Source organism: Schistocerca serialis, chromosome 3, assembly GCF_023864345.2.
Source record: "Schistocerca serialis cubense isolate TAMUIC-IGC-003099 chromosome 3, iqSchSeri2.2, whole genome shotgun sequence".
Classification (NCBI taxonomy): Eukaryota; Metazoa; Arthropoda; class Insecta; order Orthoptera; family Acrididae; genus Schistocerca; species Schistocerca serialis.
The window spans coordinates 30,577,196-30,604,397 of NC_064640.1; positions in this window are offsets into that span (position 1 = coordinate 30,577,196).

A 27,202-nucleotide genomic window follows, 5' to 3' on the forward strand; every position below is an offset into this window, starting at 1 on the left:
CTCCCTCCTCGGAAGTTTGGAGTCGGCTTCGACGGTTCTCAGGCGCGCCTAGTTTCTCCCCGGTCTCTGGGCTCACTGTCGCGCATGATACCTTAGTGGACCCCGTCGCAATTTCTAACTCATTGGGTCAGCACTTTGCTGAGATTTCGAGCTCTTCAAATTACCCGCCGGCGTTTCTCCCGAAGAAACGTGCAGCGGAAGTGCGACATCTTGCTTTCTCCTCTCAAAATCGCGAAAGCTACAATACTGTTTTCTCCATGCGCGAACTCCAACATGCACTCTCTTCTTCTCGCTCCTCCGCCCCAGGACCGGATGGTATCCATGTCCAAATGTTGCTGCATTTATCAACCCATAGCCTGCGTTACCTCCTTCGCCTTTATAATCGAATTTGGACCGACAGTACCTTTCCCAGGCGATGGCGGGAAGCTATTGTCGTTCCCGTTCCGAAACCTGGAAAGGACAAACATCTCCCCACTAGCTATCGCCCCATTTCTCTCACGAGTAGTGTCTGTAAGGTTTTGGAGCGTATGGTGAATTACCGTTTAGCTTGGTGGCTGGAGTCCCGCAGTCTTTTAACACCTGCCCAATGCGGATTCCGAAAGCATCGTTCTGCTGTTGACCATCTTGTTGCTCTCTCCACTTATATCATGAACAATTTTCTCCGGAAACGCCAAACGGTAGCAATATTTTTTGATCTGGAGAGAGCGTACGATACCTGTTGGAGGACAGGCATCCTCCGTACACTGTTCTCTTGGGGCTTTAGAGGCCGGCTGCCCCTTTTTCTTCGCGAATTTATGGCAGAGCGCACATTTAGGGTGCGGGTGAACACTACTCTCTCCCGTACTTTCTCCCAAGAAAACGGGGTACCCCAGGGCTCCGTGCTGAGTGTTGTACTGTTTGCCATCGCCATTAATCCAATTATGGATTGTCTCCTTCCTGATGTCTCGGGCTCCCTCTTTGTGGACGATTTTGCGATCTACTACAGCTCTCAACGGACCAGCCTTCTTGAAAGACGTCTTCAAGGATGTCTCGATCGCCTCCACTCGTGGAGCATCGAAACCGGCTTCCGTTTCTCACCCAGTAAGACCGTTTGTGTTAATTTTTGGCGACGTAAGGAGTTTCTTCCGCCCTCCTTACATCTAGGCCCTGTCAAACTTCCGTTTTCCGACGTCGCTAAATTCTTGGGTCTTATGTTTGACAGAAAACTGTGCTGGTCCTCCCACGTTTCCTATCTTTCGGCTCGCTGTCTGCGTTCCCTTAACACCCTCCGTGTCCTGAATGGTACCTCTTGGGGAGCGGACCGAGTGGTCCTTCTCCGCCTCTATCGCGCCTTAGTGCGCTCGAAATTGGATTATGGAAGCATAGTATACTCCTCTGCTCGGCCGTCTATTCTTCGGCGACTCGACTCTATCCACCACCGTGGATTACGTTTAGTGTCTGGAGCTTTTTACACCAGCCCTGTGGAAAGCCTTTATGCTGAGACTGCTGAACCTCCGCTGTCCAATCGGCGGGCAATCCTTCTGAGTCGTTATGCTAGCCATGTCTTCCATGCCTGCTAATCCAGCCCATAACCTTTTTTTCGACGCCTCCTTTGATGTCTGGTATTCAGGCCGCTCCTCCTCCCTACTACCCCCGGGAGTCCGCTTCCGTCAACTGCTCCATTCTCTTTCCTTCCGCTTTCCTAAAACCTTCTTGACAACTTGGGGTACAGCACCGCCTTGGCTCCGTCCCCGAATCGACTTGCTCAGAGACCTATGTCAATTTCCCAAGGATGGTACCCCTACACTTGTTTACCGTCGGGCATTTGCTGCTCTATGTGCACAAATGACGGAAGCCACATTTATTTACACCGATGGCTCGAAAACATCGTTAGGTGTAGGGAGTGCCTATATTGTTGGCGACACCCCACATCACTTTCGGCTTCCCGACCAGTGTTCGGTTTATACTGCGGAGCTTTACGCTGTTCTCCAGGCTGTCCACTACATCCTCCGCCATCAGCGGATACAGTACGTAATCTGCTCCGATTCTCTCAGCTCTCTCCTAAGTCTCCAAGCTCTTTACCCTGTGCACCCTCTGGTCCACCGGATTCAGGACTGTCTGCGCTTGCTCCACCTGGGGGGCGTCTCAGTGGCGTTCCTCTGGCTCCCGGGACACGCTGGTATCTGTGGAAATGAGGCGGCCGATATAGCGGCCAAGGCTGCAGTCTCTCTTCCTCGGCCAGCTCTTCAGTCTCTTCCGTTTACCGATCTACGGAGCGGTTTATGTCGCCAAGTCACTCATTTATGGCATGCGCATTGGTCAACACTTCCCCACAATAAATTGCGGGAAGTGGAAGCCCTTCCTTGCGCTTGGACCTCTTCCTCCCGAACGCGTCGTCGGGAGGAGGTAATTTTAGCTCGACTCCGGATAGGGCACTGTCTTTTTAGTCATAGACATCTTTTAAGCGGTGATCCTCCCCCACTCTGTCCCCACTGCTCTCAGCTGTGGACGGTCAGACACCTTTTAATTGAATGCCCCTATTTTAATCCGTTACGCTCCCGTCTACAGCTATCGCCTGATCTATCGTCGATTTTAGCAGATGACACGCGCTCAGCTGACCGCGTTCTACAGTTTATTAGTGACAGTGAAATGACGTCAGTCATTTGAAGCTTTTTTTTTTGGGGGACAACCAACCCCTTTCTATAGTAGACTTTTAAGCATTCCTTCTTCCTTTAGTTTCTCAAATTTTCTGACTTTGTTTCCATTGCTGCTGATTTTAAATTTCGTTTTTTTCCTGTTTTCTACGTCACGGGCTGGGCGCTAATGACCATAGAAGTTTTGCGCCCTAAAACCACAAACAAAAAAAAAAAAAAAAAAACTACTCTGTGCCAATTGACTTTTATTCTCTACAGAAAACATTCTATGTCTTCTTTGGCTAAAGAACATATACATGTGCTGGAGACGTCTGCAGAATGGATCGCGTGTCTGAACTCAAGACTGTTCAGATACGTACAGTCTTAGAAGTAAAAGCTGACTGCCAGCCGGCCGCCACAGAGACTAAGTCCAAGTCGTTCACTTACGGTGGCCAGTAAAAGAGACCGGCCCTGACAACGCAAAGTCCGGCCATCTCCACAATCTGGCAACACTCTTAGATGCAGAAGTGTCGATCTGATGTGTGACCTTGACGTTTTACCCACCAGTAATACTGCCAGAAACAATTCCGCAGGACAGCTCGTGGCTGCGTCGCGATCACAACAGCTTACACTCCAGTGTTTCCTCGCGCTGCAGCGATTACCTGCCACAGGCCAGACGCCACCCGCCGCCTGAAATCGGGCGCCGCGCCGCCCAGGTGACGACGATGCCAATTACGTTTCAATTGTCATTTTTAAATTTGAAGTTCTAGTTATCATCTTGCAGTTAAGCATTGGATTTTGCATACTGGAAAATCATGAACTACGATTAAGTGTTGGAAAATTGGGTCGCAATTGGAAAAAGGCGTAACATCTGCAACACAATATTTACTTTTGGTATAATAGAGGGGTGAATGCAGCGGAGGCAGCTCGAAAGATTTGAACTGTGTGTGAAGTGACTGCTTTTGGGGAAAATAGCGCAGAAAAAGATATTCTTGTTTCAACAAATATCGTTCTGGCATGAATGATTTTCCACATTAAGGAAGTCTCGACTACTGACATAAGTGATAGATTACCAAACCATCATGCGACATTTGTATTCAACAGCAAGGTTCGGTAGTCAGGTGTAAGAGTACTGCATCTATTAATTCGAAACAACAAAAATCGACGGAGTTATTATTATCGCAGTTTTGCTTGAATGTCATCAGCTCACTCATTGAGCATTCCTACGCAATACTGTTATCGGTGACGAGTTATGACACCTTTATCGTTAACTTCATAAGAAGAAATAAGAGGCTGAGCCCTACCAAAAGACGTAAACTCGAGCAAAGAGCAGTGTGAACATACAATTTTCCATCTGATACATCCAAATGTGTGTTTTGCGCTACGAATTCTTCCCCAAGAATTTGTCCATCACAGCTGGAATTTGTTGCCAACAACTGACACATCTTTTGGTCGCAGTGTAAGAAAATCGACCGACAAAACTACATCACGTGTGCTACTGCATGATAACGCACTCCGTTATTTTGAGAAACAAAACAATTCAGGAGCTTGACAGGGTAGTCATCTCTCAGGTTCTTGTCCCTCTGATGGCTTACTCGTAATCTTTTACCTTTCCCGCTCTTGATCGATCAACGATAAGGCGATTCATTCCTAGAAGAAAATGCTCTTGAAACTATACTGGTTTAATGACATCGTTAGAATCAGTAGTTCTCTACAGGTGTAGAATTTGTAAATTACTTTAGCATTGCCAGATTGTTTTAGATATTGTGGAAGAATATACTGTTTCTGATTAATTTCTCTTGATGATTACAGTTCTGTAAACCAATGGAAAACGCAATTAAAATATTCACTGTACTAATACAAATTAAATTCGACTCACTACAGAAACATCACGACGGCAGTCTATCGCAATAAATCAGTAAGTGCCTGTAACACGATTGTGCCTATTTTAACACGAAATAGTACGATATTACCCACTTTTGACTTCGAAATGGTCTGTATTTATCTCATGTCCTGTATCATGCTCAGGTGTTATGAAAATGTGGTAATTCATAGATAAAACTACGTATTCACAACAATAAAAAATGTCGGCAGAAAACGTATGTGGCATTATGAATATTTGCAGTCCGTGAGGTTTTCGATCTGGCACTAAGGGGTACTGCAAGTAGCGTGACGTATTTTGCTCGAGCGTTGCCTTACGATTGCCGTATTGAATTTCTACCAGCCTGCTTGTAGCTCTGCTGCAAAAGAATTAAAAATCATTGCTTTCAGCGTATCTCGAAGGCGAACGAAAGCAGCTTGCACCTGGTAGGCAAGCACATTACCCCAGAAGTAGCGGCATATGTCTTACTTATTGGTCCAGTAACCTCTATGACAGATAAATCGCAAAATAAGAAACGAGAGTAATAGTATTTCCCGCGTGGAACGACGTTCGTGGACTCAAATGCATTAACTTATGTCCTTATATCATATCTCAAGAAAAAAATCACTCACATTATTCAAAAGAAATGACACGATAATATCAAGTGAATTTAGCAGGATACTTCTGTACCATCAAGGAAGTAACTCGTCGGTCACAGAGTTGCCAAACGCATTCTGCGTTGTTGCAATGTTTCAGTTATACTACCAGGAAGGATACTAGTTGATGTGCTCTGTGAGTGGCCTCGGAAGTGACTATAGCTTCTTCTCAAAGCTGTGGGTGGCAAAGACCGGAATATCCTCATCATATGTCAATGAGCCTTATTCGCATTTCTCTAACTAGGTTTGGAGCTAGAGTGTAATTACTTGTAATACATCGATGCACTGAGTGCAAACGAAACGTCATAAACTAATAACTGGGACAATTACGTGTTTCACTGTCTTAATCGGACCAAAACCTTGAAAGCGTATTCACCAGACGCGTTCACAATTTTGGAGCTTCTCCAGTGGTTGAGTTGGCAACGTATCTTTGCTATACAATATTGTTATTGAGATCACTCTCATTAGCACACTCGCCAGAAGGTAGGCATGACCTGGACTTCTTGTCAGCTTTTCTGGCGATATTCTGCCATTGCTCGAAACGTCAAGACTTAAATTGATTTCGAGTATTCCGTATGGCGAAAATCTGATGTTTCTATTCCTCCAGCTCTAACATTCAAAAGATAGTTACAATAAGCGGCGTAAAAGTACCTGTGAACCAACAATTAGTAATGCAGTCATAAGTAGTGGAATCTGACAAAATCCATCTGTTACCTGATAATTGTGAAAAACTAAATTTTTCATCTGCACAGCACCGCAGTGTGAACTTAAGGGTTTCGTGGGATTCCTACATTTAATTTCGTTGCGATCGTTTCCCATGACAGTAGAGAAAGAGCAAAGCCATCTGACTTGGAATATACTTTTCCGCCGCGCGGGATTAGCCGAGCGGTCTCAGGCGCTGCAGTCGCGGACTGTGCGGCTGGTCCCGGCGGAGGTTCGAGTCCTCCTTCGGGCATGGGTATGTGTGTTTGTCCTTAGGATAATTTAGGTTCAGTAGTGTGTAAGCTTAGAGACTGATGACCTTAGTAGTTGAGTCCCATAGGATTTCACACACATTTTAACATTTATACTTTTCCAGCGGGATTTGAATCCTTGGCTACAGTTGCAGTAGTACATCCAGAGAGGTATCAAGAATGTGAGCATACACTCATTGCTGTAGTATAGGCCAGGGCAGAAAGAAGCAGGTTTCCCACAAAGTAAACGATAGGAGACCCCCTCGCATAGAGTAACCATCAAGCAAACGTAAGTTCTCAAATCGCTGTCATTTTTTAAACACAAATTGTTCAGAAAATTAAAACTACACGCACTGAAATCAGTAGGCTGATGTTTGCGAATAGCACTTACTACAGAAGTGTGTGTGTGTGTGTGTGTGTGTGTGTGTGTGTGTGTGTGTGTGTGTGTGTGTGTGTGTGTGTGTGTGTGTGTGTTAGTGTGTGTGGTGTCTGCAGCTACGGCGGCAGATGAAAATTCGTGCCTGACCAGGTTTGCACCCGGATTCGTGGTGTCTTTTCTTTCGGACATGTCCGAAAGAACAGACACTACGCATATATGCATATACAGGTTGTTTCAGGAAGAGTAGTAGATATTTTATCAGGTGGTGCTATAGACGAATTGCATAAAAAATTCCATATTAATATGTCCACTCTTTATTGAGTACAGAGATACAGCTGTTAGTATGTAACCCTAACAAACTCAAAGCAAAGGTAAATGAGGACGTTCACAATTTATTTTCATAAATTCCCCCACCATCTTCAGTGCCCTTTTGACTTCCCTTGATAACACCACGTGTAGCTCTTCTGAGGTCGACTTTGCATTCTTTTATGAGGGCTGCACTATTCATAATCCGAACGATCAAATCGGCTCTTGGCTTTACTTTTCTTTGTAGATTTCGCCTGTCAACCATCCACAGAGGCGAAAATCCAAAGGGATAAAGTTCGGAGACCTTTGTGGCCAAGAAAAGTACCCATATCTACTGATCCATCTTCCAGGAAATGTTAGGTTTGGATGATGTCACATGACGACTATAATGTGCAGGAGCCACGTGATGCTGGAGGAATATATACTTTCTTGTAGCCAAAGGAACCTCTTCAAATAATGCTGGAAGCTCATTTTCACGGAAGTGTAGACAACAAAAAAATTGTTCAAATGGCTCTGAGCACTACTGAGGTCATCAGTCCCCTAGAACTTATAACTATTTAAACCTAACTAACCTAAGGACATCACACACATCCATGCCCGAGGCAGGATTCGAACCTGCGACCGTCGCGGTCGCACGGTTCCAGACTCTAGCCCCTAGAACCGCTCGGCCACTCCGGCCGGCAATCACTACAGCAAGCTGCTTTTCAACTCATAGACAACAGAGTTCTGTCAGGACCAACAAACGAAACGAAAATGCATTCGACCCAGCTATATGTACCCAATAAAAATTGGACACATGTTATATGGCATTTTTCTGCAATTTGTCTATACCACCACCTCCTGCAATATTTACTATTACTTGTGAAACATACTGCATCATTATACAGGTCTCGATGGACCATCGAAAGTTTTCAGTGCTAGATGCACGTCATCGTCCAAACCCTAGCAGGAATAGTGTGGCTGCGAGCGAGTGGAATAATGGACGGAGGGGTACCGCGCATGTGGTATGCGGCAAAAAGATGGGAATTTGCGTCTGACTAGGAGCGTGTGTACGTAAGTCCTGCAGGCAGCTTGGCCGTTGTGTCCCGATAGTGCAGTGGTCAGCGCGTGCGCCTAGTAAGCAGGAGGTCCAGGTTTGATCCCCGGTCGGGCACTAATTTTCTTCTGCCGTCGTTACTGTATTTCAACGTCCTGTGACAGTGTGGACGTCTGTCTTTCGATATTTAAGATGCAATTGTTTTCTGAGGCAATATCTGTGATTTGCGAACATTTATCTTGCCACCAATATATTGGGACTTCAACGGCACCCATTCCTTAATCCAGGGCCGGCCAAAAATTCTGCACGCGTGCGGTGCTCCTGCACATGTGCAACTTCCGGGTCACAGCGTGCACGCCGCAGCCGTCAGCGTTCATGTAGTGCATGTTTCTATGCACAGATGTCGCTTTATCCCCTTGCTGGGATACTCTGTACCGATGCATTCTAGTGCTCTTTCCACAGCTTGCAAGCCAACCATGGGAAGGTATATCGCGTATTAAACATTTAAAATCCTGTCACAGTCTACTCATTGAGACGTCTACTTTTCTGTTAACAGTTTAACCCAGTAAGACAAGTAATACACTTAACAACCGTGGGTTTTTATTAAGGCAGCTTGACTGACGGCACGTAAATACGCGTTATGTGTTTGATGTAGTATTTAAAAAAGAGAGCACTTAGCGACTACCAACGAACCTTATTCATAATTTCAAATAACATTAAACTAATGCCAGGTGTCCTATAACTAATTCTCGGTGCCCTGAGCTACACCCACATAATTTCTGTCTCACTGACCTCTAAACCGAATGATAACCGCAGACCTCTCGATGATCACCTGTTATTTTAATACCATTATTGCTATATCTTTCATCAGTTCCGTCTGAAATCTGCATAATAACCGACAATTAGATGAATGTTATGTTTTATCGACATCAGCTGAGCGTAACCCTTCACACATTGAAAAAAACCCTAAACTGTAAGTATGTGTTGGAACAATTGGTTTAATGACCAATTTTCCTGATAATAATGTAAAATGGAGCAGAATGAGGCAATAATGCCCAGTTAGTAAACAATAATATTTAATTATGAAAGGAATAAATCCAAATACGTTTAGCACTGGTCATGAGAAATGATATAGTTAATATCGGGCACAAAGGCACGGCTCATTGACAAACGCAAGCAGTTGCGAAGATTTTCATCACTTATGCTTGATCGAAACCTTGATTTATTCATTTTCATCACTGAGAAAAATCTTTCACAAACGTATGTCGACCAGAACATGGACATAACTCTCGCGGCTTCTCCGTGCAGGCGTGGAAATTCTTGTCGTGGAAAACTTTCGTAGAATTCTTTTGTACTTCGCACTGCAAAGAACTTGTCCTTCAGTCTTGTATTGCACTGTAGGTCGATCAGTTCCATGTGTAGATCATTCGGAGCATCTTCAACTGACGACGAGAACGGTCGAGCAAAGAGGCGAATGACAGGAGACAAACATCTGCAAATCGTGCTCGAAATTGTTCCTTAATTTTTACAATTATTGACACGTATTCTTGAAATCTAGCACTTTCATGGACCACTCCAAGAGTCGGAAAATGTGCAGTGTTTTCTGTCAATAGGTGGCTCTCCCACAGCGCAAGCTTCCTTTCAAAGGCATTTACTTTTTCCAACATCTGAGAAACTAAATTATTTTCACCTTGCAAACTGACATTCAGGCTGTTCATGTAAGACGTAATGTCCAGGAGAAATGCAAGGTCTTATATCCAACAAGGGTCTTCCAACATAGGTTCACTTTTTCCCTTCTCATGTAAGAATGTAACAATAACCAAACGTAAATAAAAAAATATTTTTAGCATTTTACCTCGACTGACCCAGCGTACTTCGTTATAGTAAGGTATGTCGCCGAACTCCGCTCCTAATTCCTCCAAGAACCGCCGAAACTGGCGATGCGTAAGCCCATGTGTCTTCAGATAGTTTACAGTACGCATGACGTTTGCTAACGTTACTGATTTTGCACAAAGGGTCTCTCGATACAGAATGCAGTGAATTCCATACAACGTCTCGTCTGTGCGCCCTAGCTTTTTGCGCATCCGTGCTATGACTCCTATCTGATGGCCTTGCATTGATGGTGCTCCATCTGTGGTCACTGAGACTAACCGATTCCAGTCCATGACACCATCAATCGCTTGCTCGACAGCTTGGAGTAAGTCTGCACCTGTAGTAGTCCCTTTCAAAGGTACTAAGTCCAAAACGTTCCCTGTTGCACAAAGTGCGTTATCGACACCTCGTATGTATATCACAACCTGGACTGTATCTGCAAGATCTGTTGCTTCATCGAGCGCAACAGAGTAAGCAACAGAGTCTTTAGCCTTATTTATTAGCTGCCTGTGCACATCGCCGGCCATAGCACTGATACGTCTTCTCACTGTTTGTTTGGATAGACTGATTTCTTGAAATCTGCTAATGTTCGTGGGACACAAAGGTTCTGCAGCCTCAATCAGACACCCTTTCACAAACTCTCCTTCGGAAAAGGGTTTTCCAGATTGTGCAATTCTTAATGCGATTTTAAAACTTGCTCTCAGTGAAGATTTAGTGTGGTTGTCATTCTGGAAAATTGGAAACAGTACATTGTACAGCGTACAATAAAATAGACATAAATGTAACACAAGAAACTAAGAGTTCAAGAAGTATCAGTTACTTTGACGTACTGTAAAATCGAGTTGATGTGTCTCATCCATTTTCTTAAGGACATTTAATTTTGCTTGCCGTTCTTTACTGTTGAGTACACTACACTCGTCTTTGTGATATGTATTGTAGTGTCTTTCAACTGAAAACTTACGCTGGCCGCCTATTATTCGGCGGCACAACACACTGTGAGGTTTCACCAACGGCTACAAAAAAGAATTGCAGTTCCCAGTCATTTTTAAACGACTGAGAACATAGATCTCCCGTCCTTTGCTTTTTCTCAGTGCCTGCCATTTCTCAGTATTTCTCTGTTAAGGTTACGGTCACCAGGAGTAAACGAGACTGGGTATGTTCCACTCTTGCTTTTCGCCGCCGTTCATTTAGGACACATGTCTAATAACAGATGTCGTTGTCGCTCGTTGTCGCTCGTTGTCGCTCGTTGTCGCTCGTTGTCGCTCGTTGTCGCTCGTTGTCGCTCGTTGTCGCTCGTTGTCGCACATGTGCGCACATGTGCAGCACTTCCGCACTGCTGCACATTGTGCAGAGGTTGGCCGGCCCTGCCTTAGTCATTGCTTTGTGTTGGCGCTAACCCATGTCATATACGTGCGAATCAGATGGTAGCGCAAATTTATTCGAATAACGAATGGTCAGTATACAAGAATTTACGAACAGTAGAAGTGTAGTAACTCATTTCAGCAGCATAGCCCACGGTAATATTTGTCAAGAAATTCACTGCAGAATTAATGTAATACTCGCACGATGATCCCTGTAGTCATATTGTATGATTAGCAGCTCGTGAATGGAGTACCATGTTCGTTAAATCAGATTACTAAAGCTGATACCAAATAAAGAGGAGCAACGACACCACATCACTATCTTTACTTAGGTATTCAGCGCTAGATTATGTGCGCTACCATTAACTTTATTGTGAACAGTTTGACAGCATAACACCATCACACCCACTGACAACCTGTACCATTATTATCACACAGTTTTTACTCGCAGTGATTACAAGTTGCTGATGTTTGTCAAGAATAGCGGAAAGCGGCTCATGAATGTGAAGTTCCATTTGCATCACGCCTATGACAGAGAGAATCCTAAATAACAGTAAGAGGTTACCCAGCGAAGGGAAGAGTCCACGTGTTGTCTCGAGTTCTTGCAGTTTCATAGTAATGTAGTTCCCGATGTTTTCACATTAACGGGTCCTTTTGGCTATCGGAATACTCATATGGGCATTATCAAAGTGCAACTACTAGCACACTCAACTACCTTAATATCACCTCATTTTGGATTGAATATGCCTCGGAAAGCGACGTTAATTTGACGTTTCCGTCCGTCTCCTGACAACTTACTGAATGAAGTGTGCCGGCCGCGGTGGTCTAGCGGTTCTAGGCGCGCAGTCCGGAACCGCGCGACTGCTACGGTCGCAGGTTCGAATCCTGCCTCGGGCATGGATGTGTGTGATGCCCTTAGGTTAGTTAGGTTTAAGTAGTTCTAAGTTCTAGGGGACTGATGACCATAGCTATTAAGTCCCATAGTGCTCAGAGCCATTTGAACCATAACTGAATACGATTAGAACGATCTGGTATCGAACTGAAACTACAGAAATCGGATAATCTGAAACTCTGTATTGCAAAAATGCTGCACACATTAATTCATTTGATGGAGAACAGGTAGTAACTGCTAAGAAAAAGTGAGGAATATGTCAACTAACAGCAATGTAACGTAATTATAACCTATATTTATGTGATGCAAATATTGACTCGAACAATACACATCTATTTCAGTGGTGGGAAGATACACCATATCGGATTTCCTGATGACATAATAATAATAATAATAATAATAATAATAATAATAATAATAATACAGTGTGAAGTTGTTAGTCCCTCCATCGGGCGCCTCCGCGGCTGGCGGATAGGGGAAAAGCCTCCCAGATATGGGTGGTACCGAGGAAATCAAATACTTGGGGTGGACCAAGTACTAACACAATCCTGAACGGGTATTCAACCCGTTGAACCCAAAATCCAGACACGTCTGAGTGAAAATCACCGGTACTCTGGTCATCATCTATCAGCTCAATGAGCTCGGTTGAAAATATTTGGTTCCAAAGGCTTTAACAACCTCTGACCCTATCCGGTACTGGTATCATCCAGGCCAAACCAATGAAACACAAGCAGACATGAACTGTGCAAGTAATTTCAACTTTTCCCCACGTGGTACACAACCCGCCCGTTGACAAACGGCAACTGGACTTTCGGATTCTGGGGAGTCCAGGCTAGCACAGCAGAGAATATCGGACATATCTGGTAAACTTACCTAAAAGCAGAAAACATTCATTGGAACATTAAATACAGTACATTGATCCAAAAAGGAAAATTACATAATCTTACATAAGAAATTGACCGACAAAAAATTCTCATTCTTGCTCTTCAAGAAACGTGAGTCACTGACAATGAAACCTTGCATTATGGAAACTATCGCATTTTCAAGAGCAAAACACAGCAAAAGGTAGCGAAAGGCGCACCAATCTTCGGCATGCCATTTCTCCTAAAAAGATCCATCATAAACTCTGCCAAAGAAGTCACACCCATCAACAATCGACTTCTGACTATGCGCATTCAGAGCGCCAATAAAAAACACACTCATCAATGCACATGCCCCCATCAACATCGAAAATAAGAAAAACCCCGAAAATCTCGAAAAATTCTGGAACACACACGATAAAACCGTGAGCGAAATTGACCAAGATGGTGTGAAAACCCTTATGGGAGACTTCAACACTCAATTTGGGACATAAAAAACCTATAGGAAAATCATCTTTAAAAATTAAGCACACCAAAACACTAACACCAACGGCACACGTCTGATTGACATTTGCCAACAATTCAATGATGTCTACCTACTTTAGGTAAAAAACAGAAAAACAGAAAACATGCCGATCCCCGATCAAGCATCTTGGTGAATACCAGATCGACAACGTTTTCATCTCCTACGGCCACTACAGAATCATCCACGACATTCAAGTCCGACGTGGTTCAAACGTTGAGTCAGACCACTACCTCACGAGCGTTAAAGTGAAATTGTCTCGAAAGAGAGTTCACCTGAAAAATCTCTGCATCCAAAAATTCGATACATCCAAAATTCAAGAAACCAATATCACAGAAGAATGGGAGAAAGAGCGAACAACTGGACTGACTTCTGCAGTAAAATTATCAGAAAAGCCAAGGAATTAATCCCACTGAAGAAGAAAAGGCAGAACACCCATGGTGGGACTCCAGCTGCGATCAAGCCATCATCAATCGCCGACTCGCCTTCCAAAAATACTGCAGCAACAAATCGACAGGAACCCTGCAACACTTCCTCGGCATCAGCAAACAAACAGCACCATCAGAAAAACCAAACGCAACTACATCACCAAACAGCTGAAATAAATTGAGGACAACTTCATAAAATACAACAGCAGAAATTTCTGTAGAAGTTTCGCAAACAAAATTAAATGTTACTCACCACTATATTTGACCTTCAAGAAACAAAATGGAAAACTCGCCCTCATCAACCAAGAAAACTGTGAAGAATTGGCATACTACTTTTACAATCTCCTTAACTGACCTGAACCAGCCGAACGTTTCCCACACACGTCCCCAAGATACACAATACCCGATGCCAATCCACAGACACAAGAAGAAATCCAGCACCATATCAAAAAACTCATGCTAGGACAGTCGTCAGGAGGAAACGGAATCATCGCAGAACTACTGAAAAATCTTGGCCCAAGATCTCTGCAGGAACTCACACAGATCATTCAGGAAATCTGGCGAAGTGAAAAACTCACAGAAGACTGGAAATGTGCACTGATCCATCCACTCTACAAAAAAGGAGACAAATCTGATGTGAATAACTACAGAGGAATTTCCCTCCTTGCAGTCCCCTAAAAAAATCATCTCCGCGCGCTTCTTACAACGCGCATAAGGACAAGTCGAACCCCTAATTGGTGAATACAGACCACACAGATTTGGCACCGAATAAATTTTCAACATGAAGTCCACACTGAAAATACGAGTCATAAGAAATCTCTCAACCATCTGGACATTCGTCGACTTGAGGAAACCTACGATTCCATCGACCGACAATCCCTTTTTAATATACTCGAAGAAAGCAATCTCGACCCTAAAACACGACGGCGCATCCAACAAACACTAACAGACACAACTTCCAAAGTATAATTCAACGGAGAAATCTCACAGCCCTTCTCCATCAAGACTGGCATCCGACAGGGCGATGGCCTCTCCCCATTATTCTTCAACATCGCCCTAGATAAAATCATCAAAGAATGGGAGAAAGAAATGAGAAACAGAAACATCTGGAGACCCATCAGGCTAGGAAGACAACAGCATAACACCAACATGCCTAGCCTTTGCTGATGATCTTGCTAACCTTTCCGGAGTTGAACATACAACAATTCATGAGATCGAGGTCCTCAAAGAATGTGCCGAGAAAGTTTTACTACAAATTTCTTTCCCAAAACCGAATTCATGGTCACAAAACACATCAAAACATAAAATTTCATTACAAAATACGGCACAATAAACAAGGTCAATACTTTAAATACGAAAGTGAAATCATTGAACCCACAGATACAGAAAGATTAGCACATAAAACACGCGAAAATGCGGAAAGCATATTGAAAAATTGCGGGCATCTACAACAAGAAATGCATGAACATCAGAACCACAAATCGACAGCACACGACTGTCATCAAACCTGAAACACACGCCTGTGAAACCATAAACATAATTTACAAAGGAGACCTCGAAAATATCAAGAAAGCTGAAAGAAAAATCTTCCGAAAAATCCTTGGTACCAAAAATCACAGATGAGGGATATCGTCTGAAATCACACACAGTAATAGAAAAATAGTTAAGCATCGAAACCGATTTCTGCAAACGACGACTGAAATTCTACGGACACACCACGAGACTAGGTGATAGCCAACTAACAAAGAAAATGTTGATATGGCTACAGAACCTAAAAACTAAAAGTGTGGATGAAAAATGTCCAAATTCATCTCAAAAATGCCAACATCACACCCACAGTCTTAGACGATCGAAAAGACTTCAGACATAAAATCCACTGCTGCGAAACTGTACCCAACATATCTAGGAGAGAATGGACAGAAAACGTCGCGCTAAACACAGCGAGATGATGAAAGAATTCTGGAAGTAAAAGATAAATAGCAGCAACAGATCATAATTTGCTTTATGTGATCCCAAATGGGTCTAAACAACGTAAATAAATAATAAACGTACTAGTAGCAGTAGTATTAGAAAATTCAGAAAATAAAAACTACCACGCTGGTGCCATCCAACGCATTACGAAATAGAAGATTCAAAGCAGCATCAAATTAATCAGAATACAAGATGGACGCAATGAGGAAAAATACTAATGGTTTAGACAAGAAGAGAATAGAAGCTTTCGAAATGTGGTGCTACAGAAGAATGCTGAAGATTAGATGGGTAGATCACATAACTAATGATGAGGTATTGAATAGAATTGGGGAGAAGAGGAGTTTGTGACACAACTTGACTAGAAGAAGGAATCGGTTGGTAGAACATGTTCTGCGGCATCAAGGGATCACCACTTTAGTACTGGAGGGCAGCGTGGAGGGTAAAAATCGTAGAGGGAGACCAAGAGATGAATACACTAAGCATATTCAGAAGGATGTAGGCTGCTGTAGGTACTGGGAGATGAAACAGCTTGCACAGGATAGAGTAGCATGGAGAGCTGCATCAAACCAGTCTCAGGACTGAAGACCACCACCACAACAACAACAACAACAACAACAACAATGACTGCATTATTAATTGTTGGTTCACAGGTACTTTTCTGCCGCTTTTTGTAACTATCTTGTGAATGTTAGAGCTGGGGGAATAGAAACATCAGATTTTCGCCATATGGAATACTCGAAATCAACTTAAGTCTTGACCTTGACCTTGCGAGCAATAGCAGAATATCACCAGAAAAACTGACAACAAGAAGTCAGGTCATGCCTACCTTCTGGCGAGTGTGCTAATGACAGCGATCTCAGTAACAATATTGTATAGCAAAGATACGTTGCCAACTCAACCACTGGAGAAGCTCCAAAATTGTGAATCGCGTCTGGTGAATGTGCTTTCAAGGTTTTGGTCCGATTAAGACAGTGAAACACAAATAATTGTCCCAGTTAATTTATGACGTTACATTTGCACTCAGTGCATCGATGTATTACTAGTAATTACACTCTAGCCCCTAAACATAGTTAGAGGAATGCGAATAAGGCTCATTGACATATAATGAGGATATTCCAGCCCTTGCCACCCACAGCTTAGAGAAGAAGCTATAGTCACTTCCGAGGTCACTCACGGAACACGTGAGCTGGTATCCTTCCTGGTAGTATAACTGAAACATTGCAACAATGCAGAATGCGTTTGGCAACTCTGTGACCGACGAGTTACTTCCTTGATGGTATAGAAGTATCCTGCTAAATTCACTTGATATTATCGTGTCATTTATTTTGAATAATGTGAGTGATTTTTTCTTGAGATATGATATAAGGAGATCAGTTAATGCTTTTGAGTCCACAAACGTCGTTCCACACGGGAAATACAACTACTCTCGTCTCTTATTTTGCGATTTATCTGTCATAGAGGCTACTAGGCCAATAAGTAAGACATATGCCGCACCTCTCTTGCTACTTATGGGGTAATGTGCTTGCCTACCAGGTGCACGCTGCTTTCGTTCGCCTTTCGAGATTAGCTGAAAGCAATGATTTGAATTCTTTTGTAGCTGAGCTACAAGCAGACAGATATAAATTCAATAAGACAATCTTAAGACAGCGTCGAGCAAAATACCTCATGCAACGTTCAGTACCCCTTAGTGTCACAGCGAAAACATTATGTTACTGCAAATATTCATAATGCCACATAAGTTTTCTGCCGACATATTTTTTTGTTGTGAATACGTAGTTTTATCTACGAATTACCACATTTTCATAATACCTGAGTATGATACAGAACACGAAGTAAATACAGACCTTTTCGAAGTCAAAAGTCGGTAATATCCTACTATTACTTAACGCTCTCCTTTTTTTTCTCTCGTCTCTTTCCCTCTCCTCGCCTCTCCTTTACTCTTTTCTTCCCCTCTCCACTTCTCTTTTTCCTCTCCTTTCTCTCCTTTCCTTTTTACCCAGCCTTCAGTCCCTAGTGTTATCTGGGCACTGTCCCTGTTTATAAGTAAGACTACTTCCAGAACCTTTCCATAGGCGATCTTGCAGTTAACTAATGCTATATTAACATTTTCTTTCTCAGATCTGCAATAACGAGTGGTATTCTTTCTGGAACCAGAACATTTCTTATTGGACCTGTGTGAGGCTTTCTTTATCTTCAAAAACCTACATGGCGCGCCACACATACTCAGTCACGTTATTAGCTGCCTTCAGCGTGTATTAAACGCCTGACCTATCAAGAGGGTCCTACAGTTTTCCACCCAATACCGAATGTCAAGAAATCGACATCCAGGATCGTCACAGAATCGTCTGATCCTCTGGTTTGAGCCTTCCACTCGGCTTCAGACCAGAGGTCCACTGTCGGTTCTGGGAAATATGCTGCAAAACGACAACACTACATCTACCCTGCTGGCGAGGCTAGCTGTCTTCACCAAATTATCCAGCCGCCTGTAGGAACCAAGGATGGTCTCCGAACCCAGGTGCCAAGCGTCATTCGTGCCCACATGATGCACAGTTTGCAGCTGTCTGTACCCAGTGCACTCAGTCACTGCAAGCAGAGCCTCTTCCACATCTTTGACGAGACCCTCACCAAGCAAACAGAGTGGACACTGGTGTGCTTTCCCAATCTGTCCGCTACTTCGCTGAGGAGCTTCATCACACTGCTAACATAGGAGTTTCTAATGACTACCAATACCACCCTCTGTGCTTCTTTGGACGCCCTCGGGAAGTCTAGTCAGAGTATCAATAGGCGAGGTATCTCGTACTGCCTCATTTATACTTTCGGCAATAGGTAATACCTCAAACGTATTTTTAAGACTTAAGGGGACAGCCATGCGACCGGTACTAAATTTCGCCTTAAGCCTACAGCTGCTGGACTCCGCCAATACTCGCCAGTCATCATCAGGTAAGTGTCGACCGACCAGGAAGCGCAAATCGGAAGATGCAGCAGCATCAGGGACCTCGGTTGACGCTGTAGGCTCGGGAAGTGCCAAACCAATAGTCTCAGGTGCCCTGACGGCACCTCAGTCCAGGGCTGTAGCCTGAAGCCCGTCGACCGCTGGCAACACAGCTTCCAGCTCTTTACAAACCGTGGGCAATTTCCCCTGTTGCCTACACAACAGGCGCAGTCCCAATCCATAGCACTGGTTATGTAACATGAACCCAGTAAGTTGAACTCACCCAACACATAGGATCAAAAAATAGGCAAATTCCTACAACAACATCCATTTTCTCCTCTCCCCTCTCTGACCATCTATCTCGCCCTCCCACCTGTTCCTGTACATCTCCTCCTCACCATTCACTCTGTCTCTCCGTATCCTCTGCCCCCTCTCTCTGTGTCCATCTCCTCCTCCCCCCTTTTTTTCAGTCCATCTCATCCTCTCCCTCTCACAATCCATCTCTTTCACTCTCTTCTGTCTTCACAGCCATACCCATCGAATGGGTGCTAAAAGGTTCAAACCCTAAAAGTACTGATTCTCAGACAGCAAGTGGTATGTGCATCATCTTAGATCGAAATCGAACCAGTGGTTTAGGAGAAGATGCTGGACATACACACAGGCACACATACCGACATCCTAACATATCTCAGTCAGATTGTAAGGGTCTCTCTGCGCGTAATTTTAATATTAACGACGTCGATTATCAGATGTGTAGAACAACGTTACCAGAGCAGTCATACAACTGCATAACTAGCCCTAAGCGTGTGCGCTGAGTTGCAGCATGGAGAAGTCTGAGGCAACTAACGTGGACAAAACTAAAGAAGAATTTCGTATTTTAAACGAAACTGCGTTACAGTGCATACAAACATTGTACAGCAAAATAAAGTACGCAAAAAGCCATAGTGAAGGGACAAGCTCATTGTAATTTTAAGCATGATTCTAAGATAAATATGAAGTAAGTTATACTTGAATGCTGTGGTCTTCTTGTGGAAACACTTTATTAGGCAACATTGCAGATATTTGTATATTGATAACTGGTTTCAGTAAATTAAATTGCCATCTGCGGATCACTAAACACAAGGTTGTAGTGTCTACATCGATCTTTGAAGATAGATACTTGATATTAGCTGCGTTTCACAATTCACACATTATTATGTTACCCCCTACAGCATTCATAATTACAGATCCCCTCCTACAGAACTAACAACGTCAGGTAATTGAAAGCTACACTTGTTTTTAATCACAAGAGATCATAGAACCAATAACAGCTGAAACATTTGAAATGTAAAATGAATGCTGACAACGTCAGTAATCACTACAGCAAGCTACTTTTCAACACACACACACACACACACACACACACACACACACACACACACACACACACACACACACACACACACACACACTTATACAGGGTGTTCGGAAGTTCCGGTTACCAGTTTCTAGGACTTCTACAGGGAGTGAGTGCATAACATTCTGAATAGCAGCCCATGTCCGGAGACGTACCCTTTCCGTTCTACGACGGTTTCAATTATGATGTCTGACGCGTCCACGTCTGCTGAGGGAAAGAGAAAAGTCTCAGAGTTGCTTGTGCTGGTATGCAATATGGTAGATAGGACAATATGTAATATTTCTTGTGGGGTCGTGTGCAAAGCTGAATTTACGAGACACCTGTAGAGACAGAGGAAGATTTGTTGGCACGAGTTCTGGCCGCTGTACTAGAAACTGAAGAAACACTAGATGGGATGGAGAGTGTTTACCAGATCATGCTTCGTAGGTACAATGTCTGTAACAACGTTGGTGGTCGCCACATGGAGCCGCTGTTGTAATGCATCATTACTGTTCTGTAAGAACAGTACGCTGGGTTCTTTTTTTGTTTTTGGAGTAATGTAAAGACGTAATGTTTAAGCGTTAATACAAACAAATGTGCTTAAGTGATAAACTGATGATTCGTCATGTTTCCTTTCGAATTGTTATTTAATTGTACTGCGCCACGCCTAACTCAATTCCTCAAACAAAAGTGGAATTCAAAATATTATGTACTCACCACCCTCTACAAGTCTTAGCAGTTTGTAACGGTAATTTCTGAATACCCCGCATAAGGTTGTCTGTATGATTTTTTTAACTTGGGACAACTAAATATCTCGAAAACGACGCATCGTACGAAAAAAAGTTGTAGGTGAAACGTTAATATGAGTAAAGGGGACATCTATCTATCCTGCAACCAGCCGCATCCTAACCATCCCTCGTGCGTGAGCAGGGTCACAGTTGTGTTCCCAAATGAGAAACTCCCCCCAGTTATTGCATATTCAGATTCTACGCAAGAAATATGTACGGTATACTCAAACATGGTTTCCCATTCGTGGCAAATAGCGCTGTAATCGAGAAACATCAAGTAGGGCTGTTTTCACAATCAAGAAGCGACACCTTTGATTCTCTCGGAACCCTCGTCCCTAGCCCCCCCTCCCCCTCCTCCCCCACCAAGGTGACTCATTTCGGTGTTTCCATGAAACCGCAGTAACTCTCGCGCTGGCCGCTAAGTGGCTACTGGCAGAATACAAACCACAATCAGTGTCGTAAGGTAAAATGTCAATAAAGTGACAGTAAAAGATGCACCTGCCATGAGTACTCACCGAAATCACGTACCCCATTGGTGACAGGCAGTGGAGCTCACCGAAGTCGAGCACCCCAATGAGGAGAGGTATTCACTGGACAAATATAATATACTAGAACTGACATGTGATTACATTTTCACGCAATTTGGGTGCATAGATCCTGAGAAATCACTATCCAGAACAACCACCTCTGGCCGTAATATTGCCTCGTGATGACTGGGTGTTGTGTGACGTCCTTAGGTTAGTTAGGTTTAAGTAGTTCTAAGTTCTAGGGGACTGATGACCATAGCTGTTAAGTCCCATAGTGCTCAGAGCCATTTGAACCATTTTTGGCCGTAATAACGGCCTTCATAAGCCTGGGCATTGAGTCAAACAGAGCTTGGATGGCGTGTACAGGTATAGCTGCCCGTGCAGCTTCAACATGATACCACAATTCATCAAGAGTAGTGACTGGCGTATTGTGACAACCCAGTTGCTCGGCCACCATTGACCAGACGTTTTCAATTGATGGGAGATCTGGAGAATGTGCTGCCCAGGGCAGTAGTCGAACATTTTCTGTATCCAGAAAGACCCATACAGGACCTGCATCATGTGGTCGTGCATTATCCTGCTGAAATGTAGGGTTTCGCAGGGATCGAATGAAGGGTAGAGCCACGAGTCCTAACACATCTGAAATGTAACGTCCACTGTTCAAAGTGCCGTCAATGCGAACAAGAGGTGACCGAGACGTGTTACCAATGGCACCCCATAGCATCACGCTGGGTGATACGCCAGTAGGACGATAACGAATACACGCTTCCAATGTGCGTTCACCGCGATGTCGCCAAACACGGATGCGACCATCATGATGCTGTAAACAGAACCTGGATTTATCCGAAAAAATGACGTTTTGCCATTCGTGCACCCAGGTTCGTCGTTGAATACACCATCGCAGGCGTTCCTGTCTGTGATGCAGCGTCAAGGGAAACTGCAGCCATGACCTCCGAGCTGATAGTCCATGCTGCTACAAACGTCGTCGAACTGTTCGTGCAGATGGTTATTATCTTGCAAACGTCCCCATCTGTTGACCCAGGGATCGAGACGTGGCTGCACGATCCGTTACAGCCATGCGGATAAGATGCCTGTCATCTCGACTGCTAGTGATACGAGGCCGTTGGGATCCAGTACGGCGTTCCGTATTAACCTCCTGAACCCACCGATTCCATATTTTGCCAACAGTCATTGGATCTCGACCAACGCGAGCAGCAATGTCGCGATACGATAAACCGCAATCGCGATAGGCTACAACCCGACCTTTATCAAAGTCGGAAACGTGATGGTACGCATTTCCCCTCCTTACACGAGGCATCACAGCAACGTTTCACCAGGCAACGCCGGTGAACTGCTGTTTGCGTATGAGAAACCGTTTGGAAACTTTCCTCATGTCAGCACATTGTAGGTGGCGCCATCAGCGCCAACCTTATGTGAATGCTCTGGAAAGCTAATCATTTGCATATCACAGCAACTTCTTCTTGTCGGTTAAATTTCGCGTCTGCAGCACGTCATCTTCGTGGTGAAGCAATTTTAATGGCCAATAGTCTAGTTTCATGTGGCAGAATCGGAATCGACCTTGTATATGTGTAAAGTATGCTCAAGAGGGCATACGTTTTAGTACTGTCGAGGAATTCTTTGATCAGGGCTCCGGAAACAGTGAAATTGTATGGGGAGAGATCGGAACTGTATGGCGGACGTACAGAGTGGTTACAATCCAAGTTTAGCCACTACAGAGTGGGCCCCATGGAAAAAGCGTGTGATCGTAGCACAATGAGCTTTGTGGAAGTATTTGTACGGACATGAGGATTGAATATACCGAATAAACCATTTAAATACACACATTTTAATTTCCGAAAAATGGTTCAAATGGCTCTGAGCAGTATGAGACTTAACTTCTGAGGTCATCAGTCCCCTAGAACTTAGAATACTTAAACCCTACTAACCTAAGGGCATCACACACATCCATGCCCGAGGCAGGATTCGAACCGTAGCGGCCGCGCGGTTTCAGACTGTATCGCCTAGAACCGCTCGGTTACCCCGGGCGGCGTTTAATTTCCACATAAGAGGATAATACTTGTTAACTGCGTACAATGTTTTCATTTCAGGATACAAACGTTGCCCAATGTGACGACCATCTGCATCAGCGACAGCCCGGAACCCCACTGGGGATACAGTTTCACAACTGTTTGCAGCGCTTTTGGAATGGTGGACCATGGAATGTTAAGCTGTCGTGCTCGAGCTCGTGCACTGTTTGAAGATCGCACATTGAGTTCAACAATCTCAGCCATGGAAACAGCAACTTCCTCAGCAATTTGTGGCGCAATTGGCCGTCAGCCTTTCCCAGAAGCAATTCCCAGATCGCTATTCAATTCGGACTGCCAAATCATATTCTTCAACCCCTGTGCGGAAAGAGGACATATCCGTATGCCTTTAATGCGTCGAAACTCGCGAAGAGCAGCAAAATAATGTCGCTGTTTTGATGAAACAGCTTTAAGACTAAAGCCCTGCTCACCTTGACCAGACCCATACTGACTGCCAGCAGCTGTAATTCAGACTGATGCTTGTGTGTCAACCCTACATCGCTACTGGTACCTAACGGCTAGTCATGGCACTAACACTACTAACAACGCAAATCCTGAAGCACACAGTGTGGAAATCATTCCTAGAAAGTTGAGTACCCATACAATAATAGTTTCTGACTACGCTGGCTCTAGCGAAAGTTAAATTATAATGACCCGGTACAAAGGCATCCAAGCGGAATTTCTGCAGCGTACTCGAGACAACCTTGGCAACACATCCTCCGTACAGTCTGTATCATGCGATTTCCAAATTTTTCGCGCCCTGAAGACTGACTTTCGTGATCTTTGAGAAGGTATTGACCGTCTTGTCTCACAGTGGGATAAATGTATAACAGTAACTTTTGAAATAATAAACAGTTTACTTACTTTTTTCCCACCTGTCTCGTTTTCATTTGGCTGCCCTTTATACACTTCTCGCATACTTTTGCAAAAAGTTTTTGCGTTGACATTAACAAGCGTTATATAACTGTACTTATCCTTGCAAGAACTTCAGAATGCCGTTAAAAAATATGTCCGGACTTTTCATGCTTTTCCAGCAGAGAAAGAGTGAGGGCGTTACGTGGAACAGTAACTGATATATGATATGGCATTGTAAATGATAATTAATTGAAACCTTCAGCTGCCGACAGGTGTTGGTGATATACCTCAATGGGGACAGCTGAAAATGTGTGCCCCAAGCGGGACCTCCTGCTTACGTGACAGACGCTCTATCCATCTTTTTTTGTTATCTCATTTTGTTCGTTTTCGTTCGTTTCAGCTGCTCGGTGCGGACGTCGCAAGACACCCGTTTTAGTTTGTCGTTGATCCATTAACTCAGTTTTTTTATTACAGAGGGCAGCTAACCCTCTGACCGAACACGCTGAGTTACCGTGCCGACATCCATCTGAGCCACCGAGGACACAGATGAATAGCGCGACTGCAGGGACTTACCCCTTGCACGCTTCCCGTGGGACCCAAATTCCCAACTGTCCACAGTCAACATATGTAATGTACCTAATAGATATTTGGCCATCCTTTCATTACTAGCCGACCGCTATGGTCGAGTGGTTCTAGGCACTTCAGTCCGGAACTACGCGGCTGCTACGGTAGCAGGTTCGAATCCTGCCTCGGGCATTGATGTGTGTGATGTCCTTAGGTTTGTTAGGTTTAAGTAGTTTTAAGTCCAGGGGACTGATGACCTCAGATGTTAAGTCCCATAGTGCTTAAAGCCAGTTGAACCATTTCAACTAATTACCCGCGCACACTAAGGTGACGATTCCCGTAAGAGTTCGGGCAACGTGTGCGCATTCGCACAGACAAAGGTCAGTGGCTGGGTAGCCTTTAACTATATGTATGAAGATAGTAACTGTTCTCGAAAGAACAGGTACCATTGATGACCGTGCAGCTTCTCTAGAATAAATGATAATTAATTGAAACTCTCAGCTGCCGACAGATGTTGATATATCTCGATGGGGACAGCTGAAAATGTGTGCCCCGACCGAGAGTCGAACCCGAGATTCTAGAGAAGCTGCATGGTCATCAAGGGTACCTGTTCTTTCGAGAACAGTTGCTATCTTCATATATATAGTTAAAGGCTACTCAGCCATTGACCTTCGTCTGGGCGAATGCGCACAGGTTGTCCGAACTCTTATGGGAATCGTCACCTTAGTGTGCGCGAGTAATGCGTGGATGGGCAAATATCTATTAGGTACATTACATATGTAGATTGTGGACAGTTGGGAATGTGGGTCTCACGGGAAGCGTGCATCGGATAAGTCCCTGCAGTCGCGGTATTAATCTGTGTCCTCGGTGGCTCAAATGGATAGAGCGTCTGCCATGTAAGCAGGAGATCCCGGGTTCGAGTCTTGGTCGGGGCACACGTTTTCAGCTGTCCTCATCGATGTATACCAGCAACACCTATTGGCAGCTGAGGGTTTCAATTAATTATCATTTATTCTAGAGAAGCTGCACAGTCATCAATGATACCTGTTCTTTCGAGAATAGTTACTATCTTCATATATGATGTGACATTAATGTAGACGAGTAAAACAGGCAAAACTTGGTAAGACGAAAGAAAATTAATTAATATGACAGTGAAAAGAAGTTATTAATGTGACAGCATTGTTATTAAGACACAAGTAATTAAAGTTAACGAACAATGTATGAATACTAAGAAACTGTATTTTATCATATAAAATAAATTTCGTGAGTTTAATTGCACATGTTGAAAGAGAGAAGAGCTGTAAACAAGTGTCTACAAAAAATTAATGCCAACGATCTTCTATGACACAATAGCGAAATGTGGTGTTGCAGCAATAGTGACGAATACTGGTGGGAGCTTACACTGTTAGTTCCGATATGCGTCTCAAATAAACAATGACTTGTTTACATACGTTTCCAGTTCTAGTTGTAAAATATAGGCCACTCTCCTACTATTGATGATTACAATTATTACGACTAATGATTATAGGATTTAAATCGAAACAGGAATATGGAAGGGGAATTGGTTACACGATCATAACTTTTAACCGCCAGCGGAAGATTAGGCAACGGAAATGCAGAAGACGCAAGAATTTTTACACTCACTTCAAATGCGACATCAGAATAATAAGTTCTTATTTCAAGAGATTCTCTTTACTTATGAAGCAACTATTACAAATGAGAGAAGCTGAATGCAAGAATGTCCGTGGCCGAGCGGTTCTAGGTGCTACCGTCTGGAGCCGCGCGACCGCTACGGTCGCAGGTTCGAATTCTGCCTCGGGCATGGATGTCCTTAGGTTAGTTAGGTTTCAGTAGTTCTGAGTTCTAGGGGACTGATGACTTCAGAAGTTAAGTCCCAAAGTGATCAGAGCCATTTGAACCATTTTTGAATGTCCGTTATTGGGCCACTCAGAATCCGCACTAGCTGAGCTTGGTTGAATTCAGAGGCAGTGTGGGATTAAGGACACCACGTGATTCGGTCTTGCTTTGTTGAAAAAACCTTAATGAGTAATGAGCACATTCCTTACTTAAGTATCGTCTCTCTCATAGGAGGAACCGCTTGAAATGCTTATGTATGTGGTACCAGCACAGCACGATGGGCGCCCGTCAGCCGCGCTCGCTTCGCCGAGGCTGCGGCTTGCTACCGCCGGTTCGGCCGCGTTGAGCAAGGGCAGCTGACGTCACATTGCGTGAACGAACTGGTGTCGACAGCTGTCGAATCGGCACGAGACGACGAGTTCCCGAGCTGGTCGATATTCCCGCATTCCCGCACTCACGTCACGGAGCGCTGGTCCTCAGCTGTTAACGGCATTTAATTGAACATGAGCG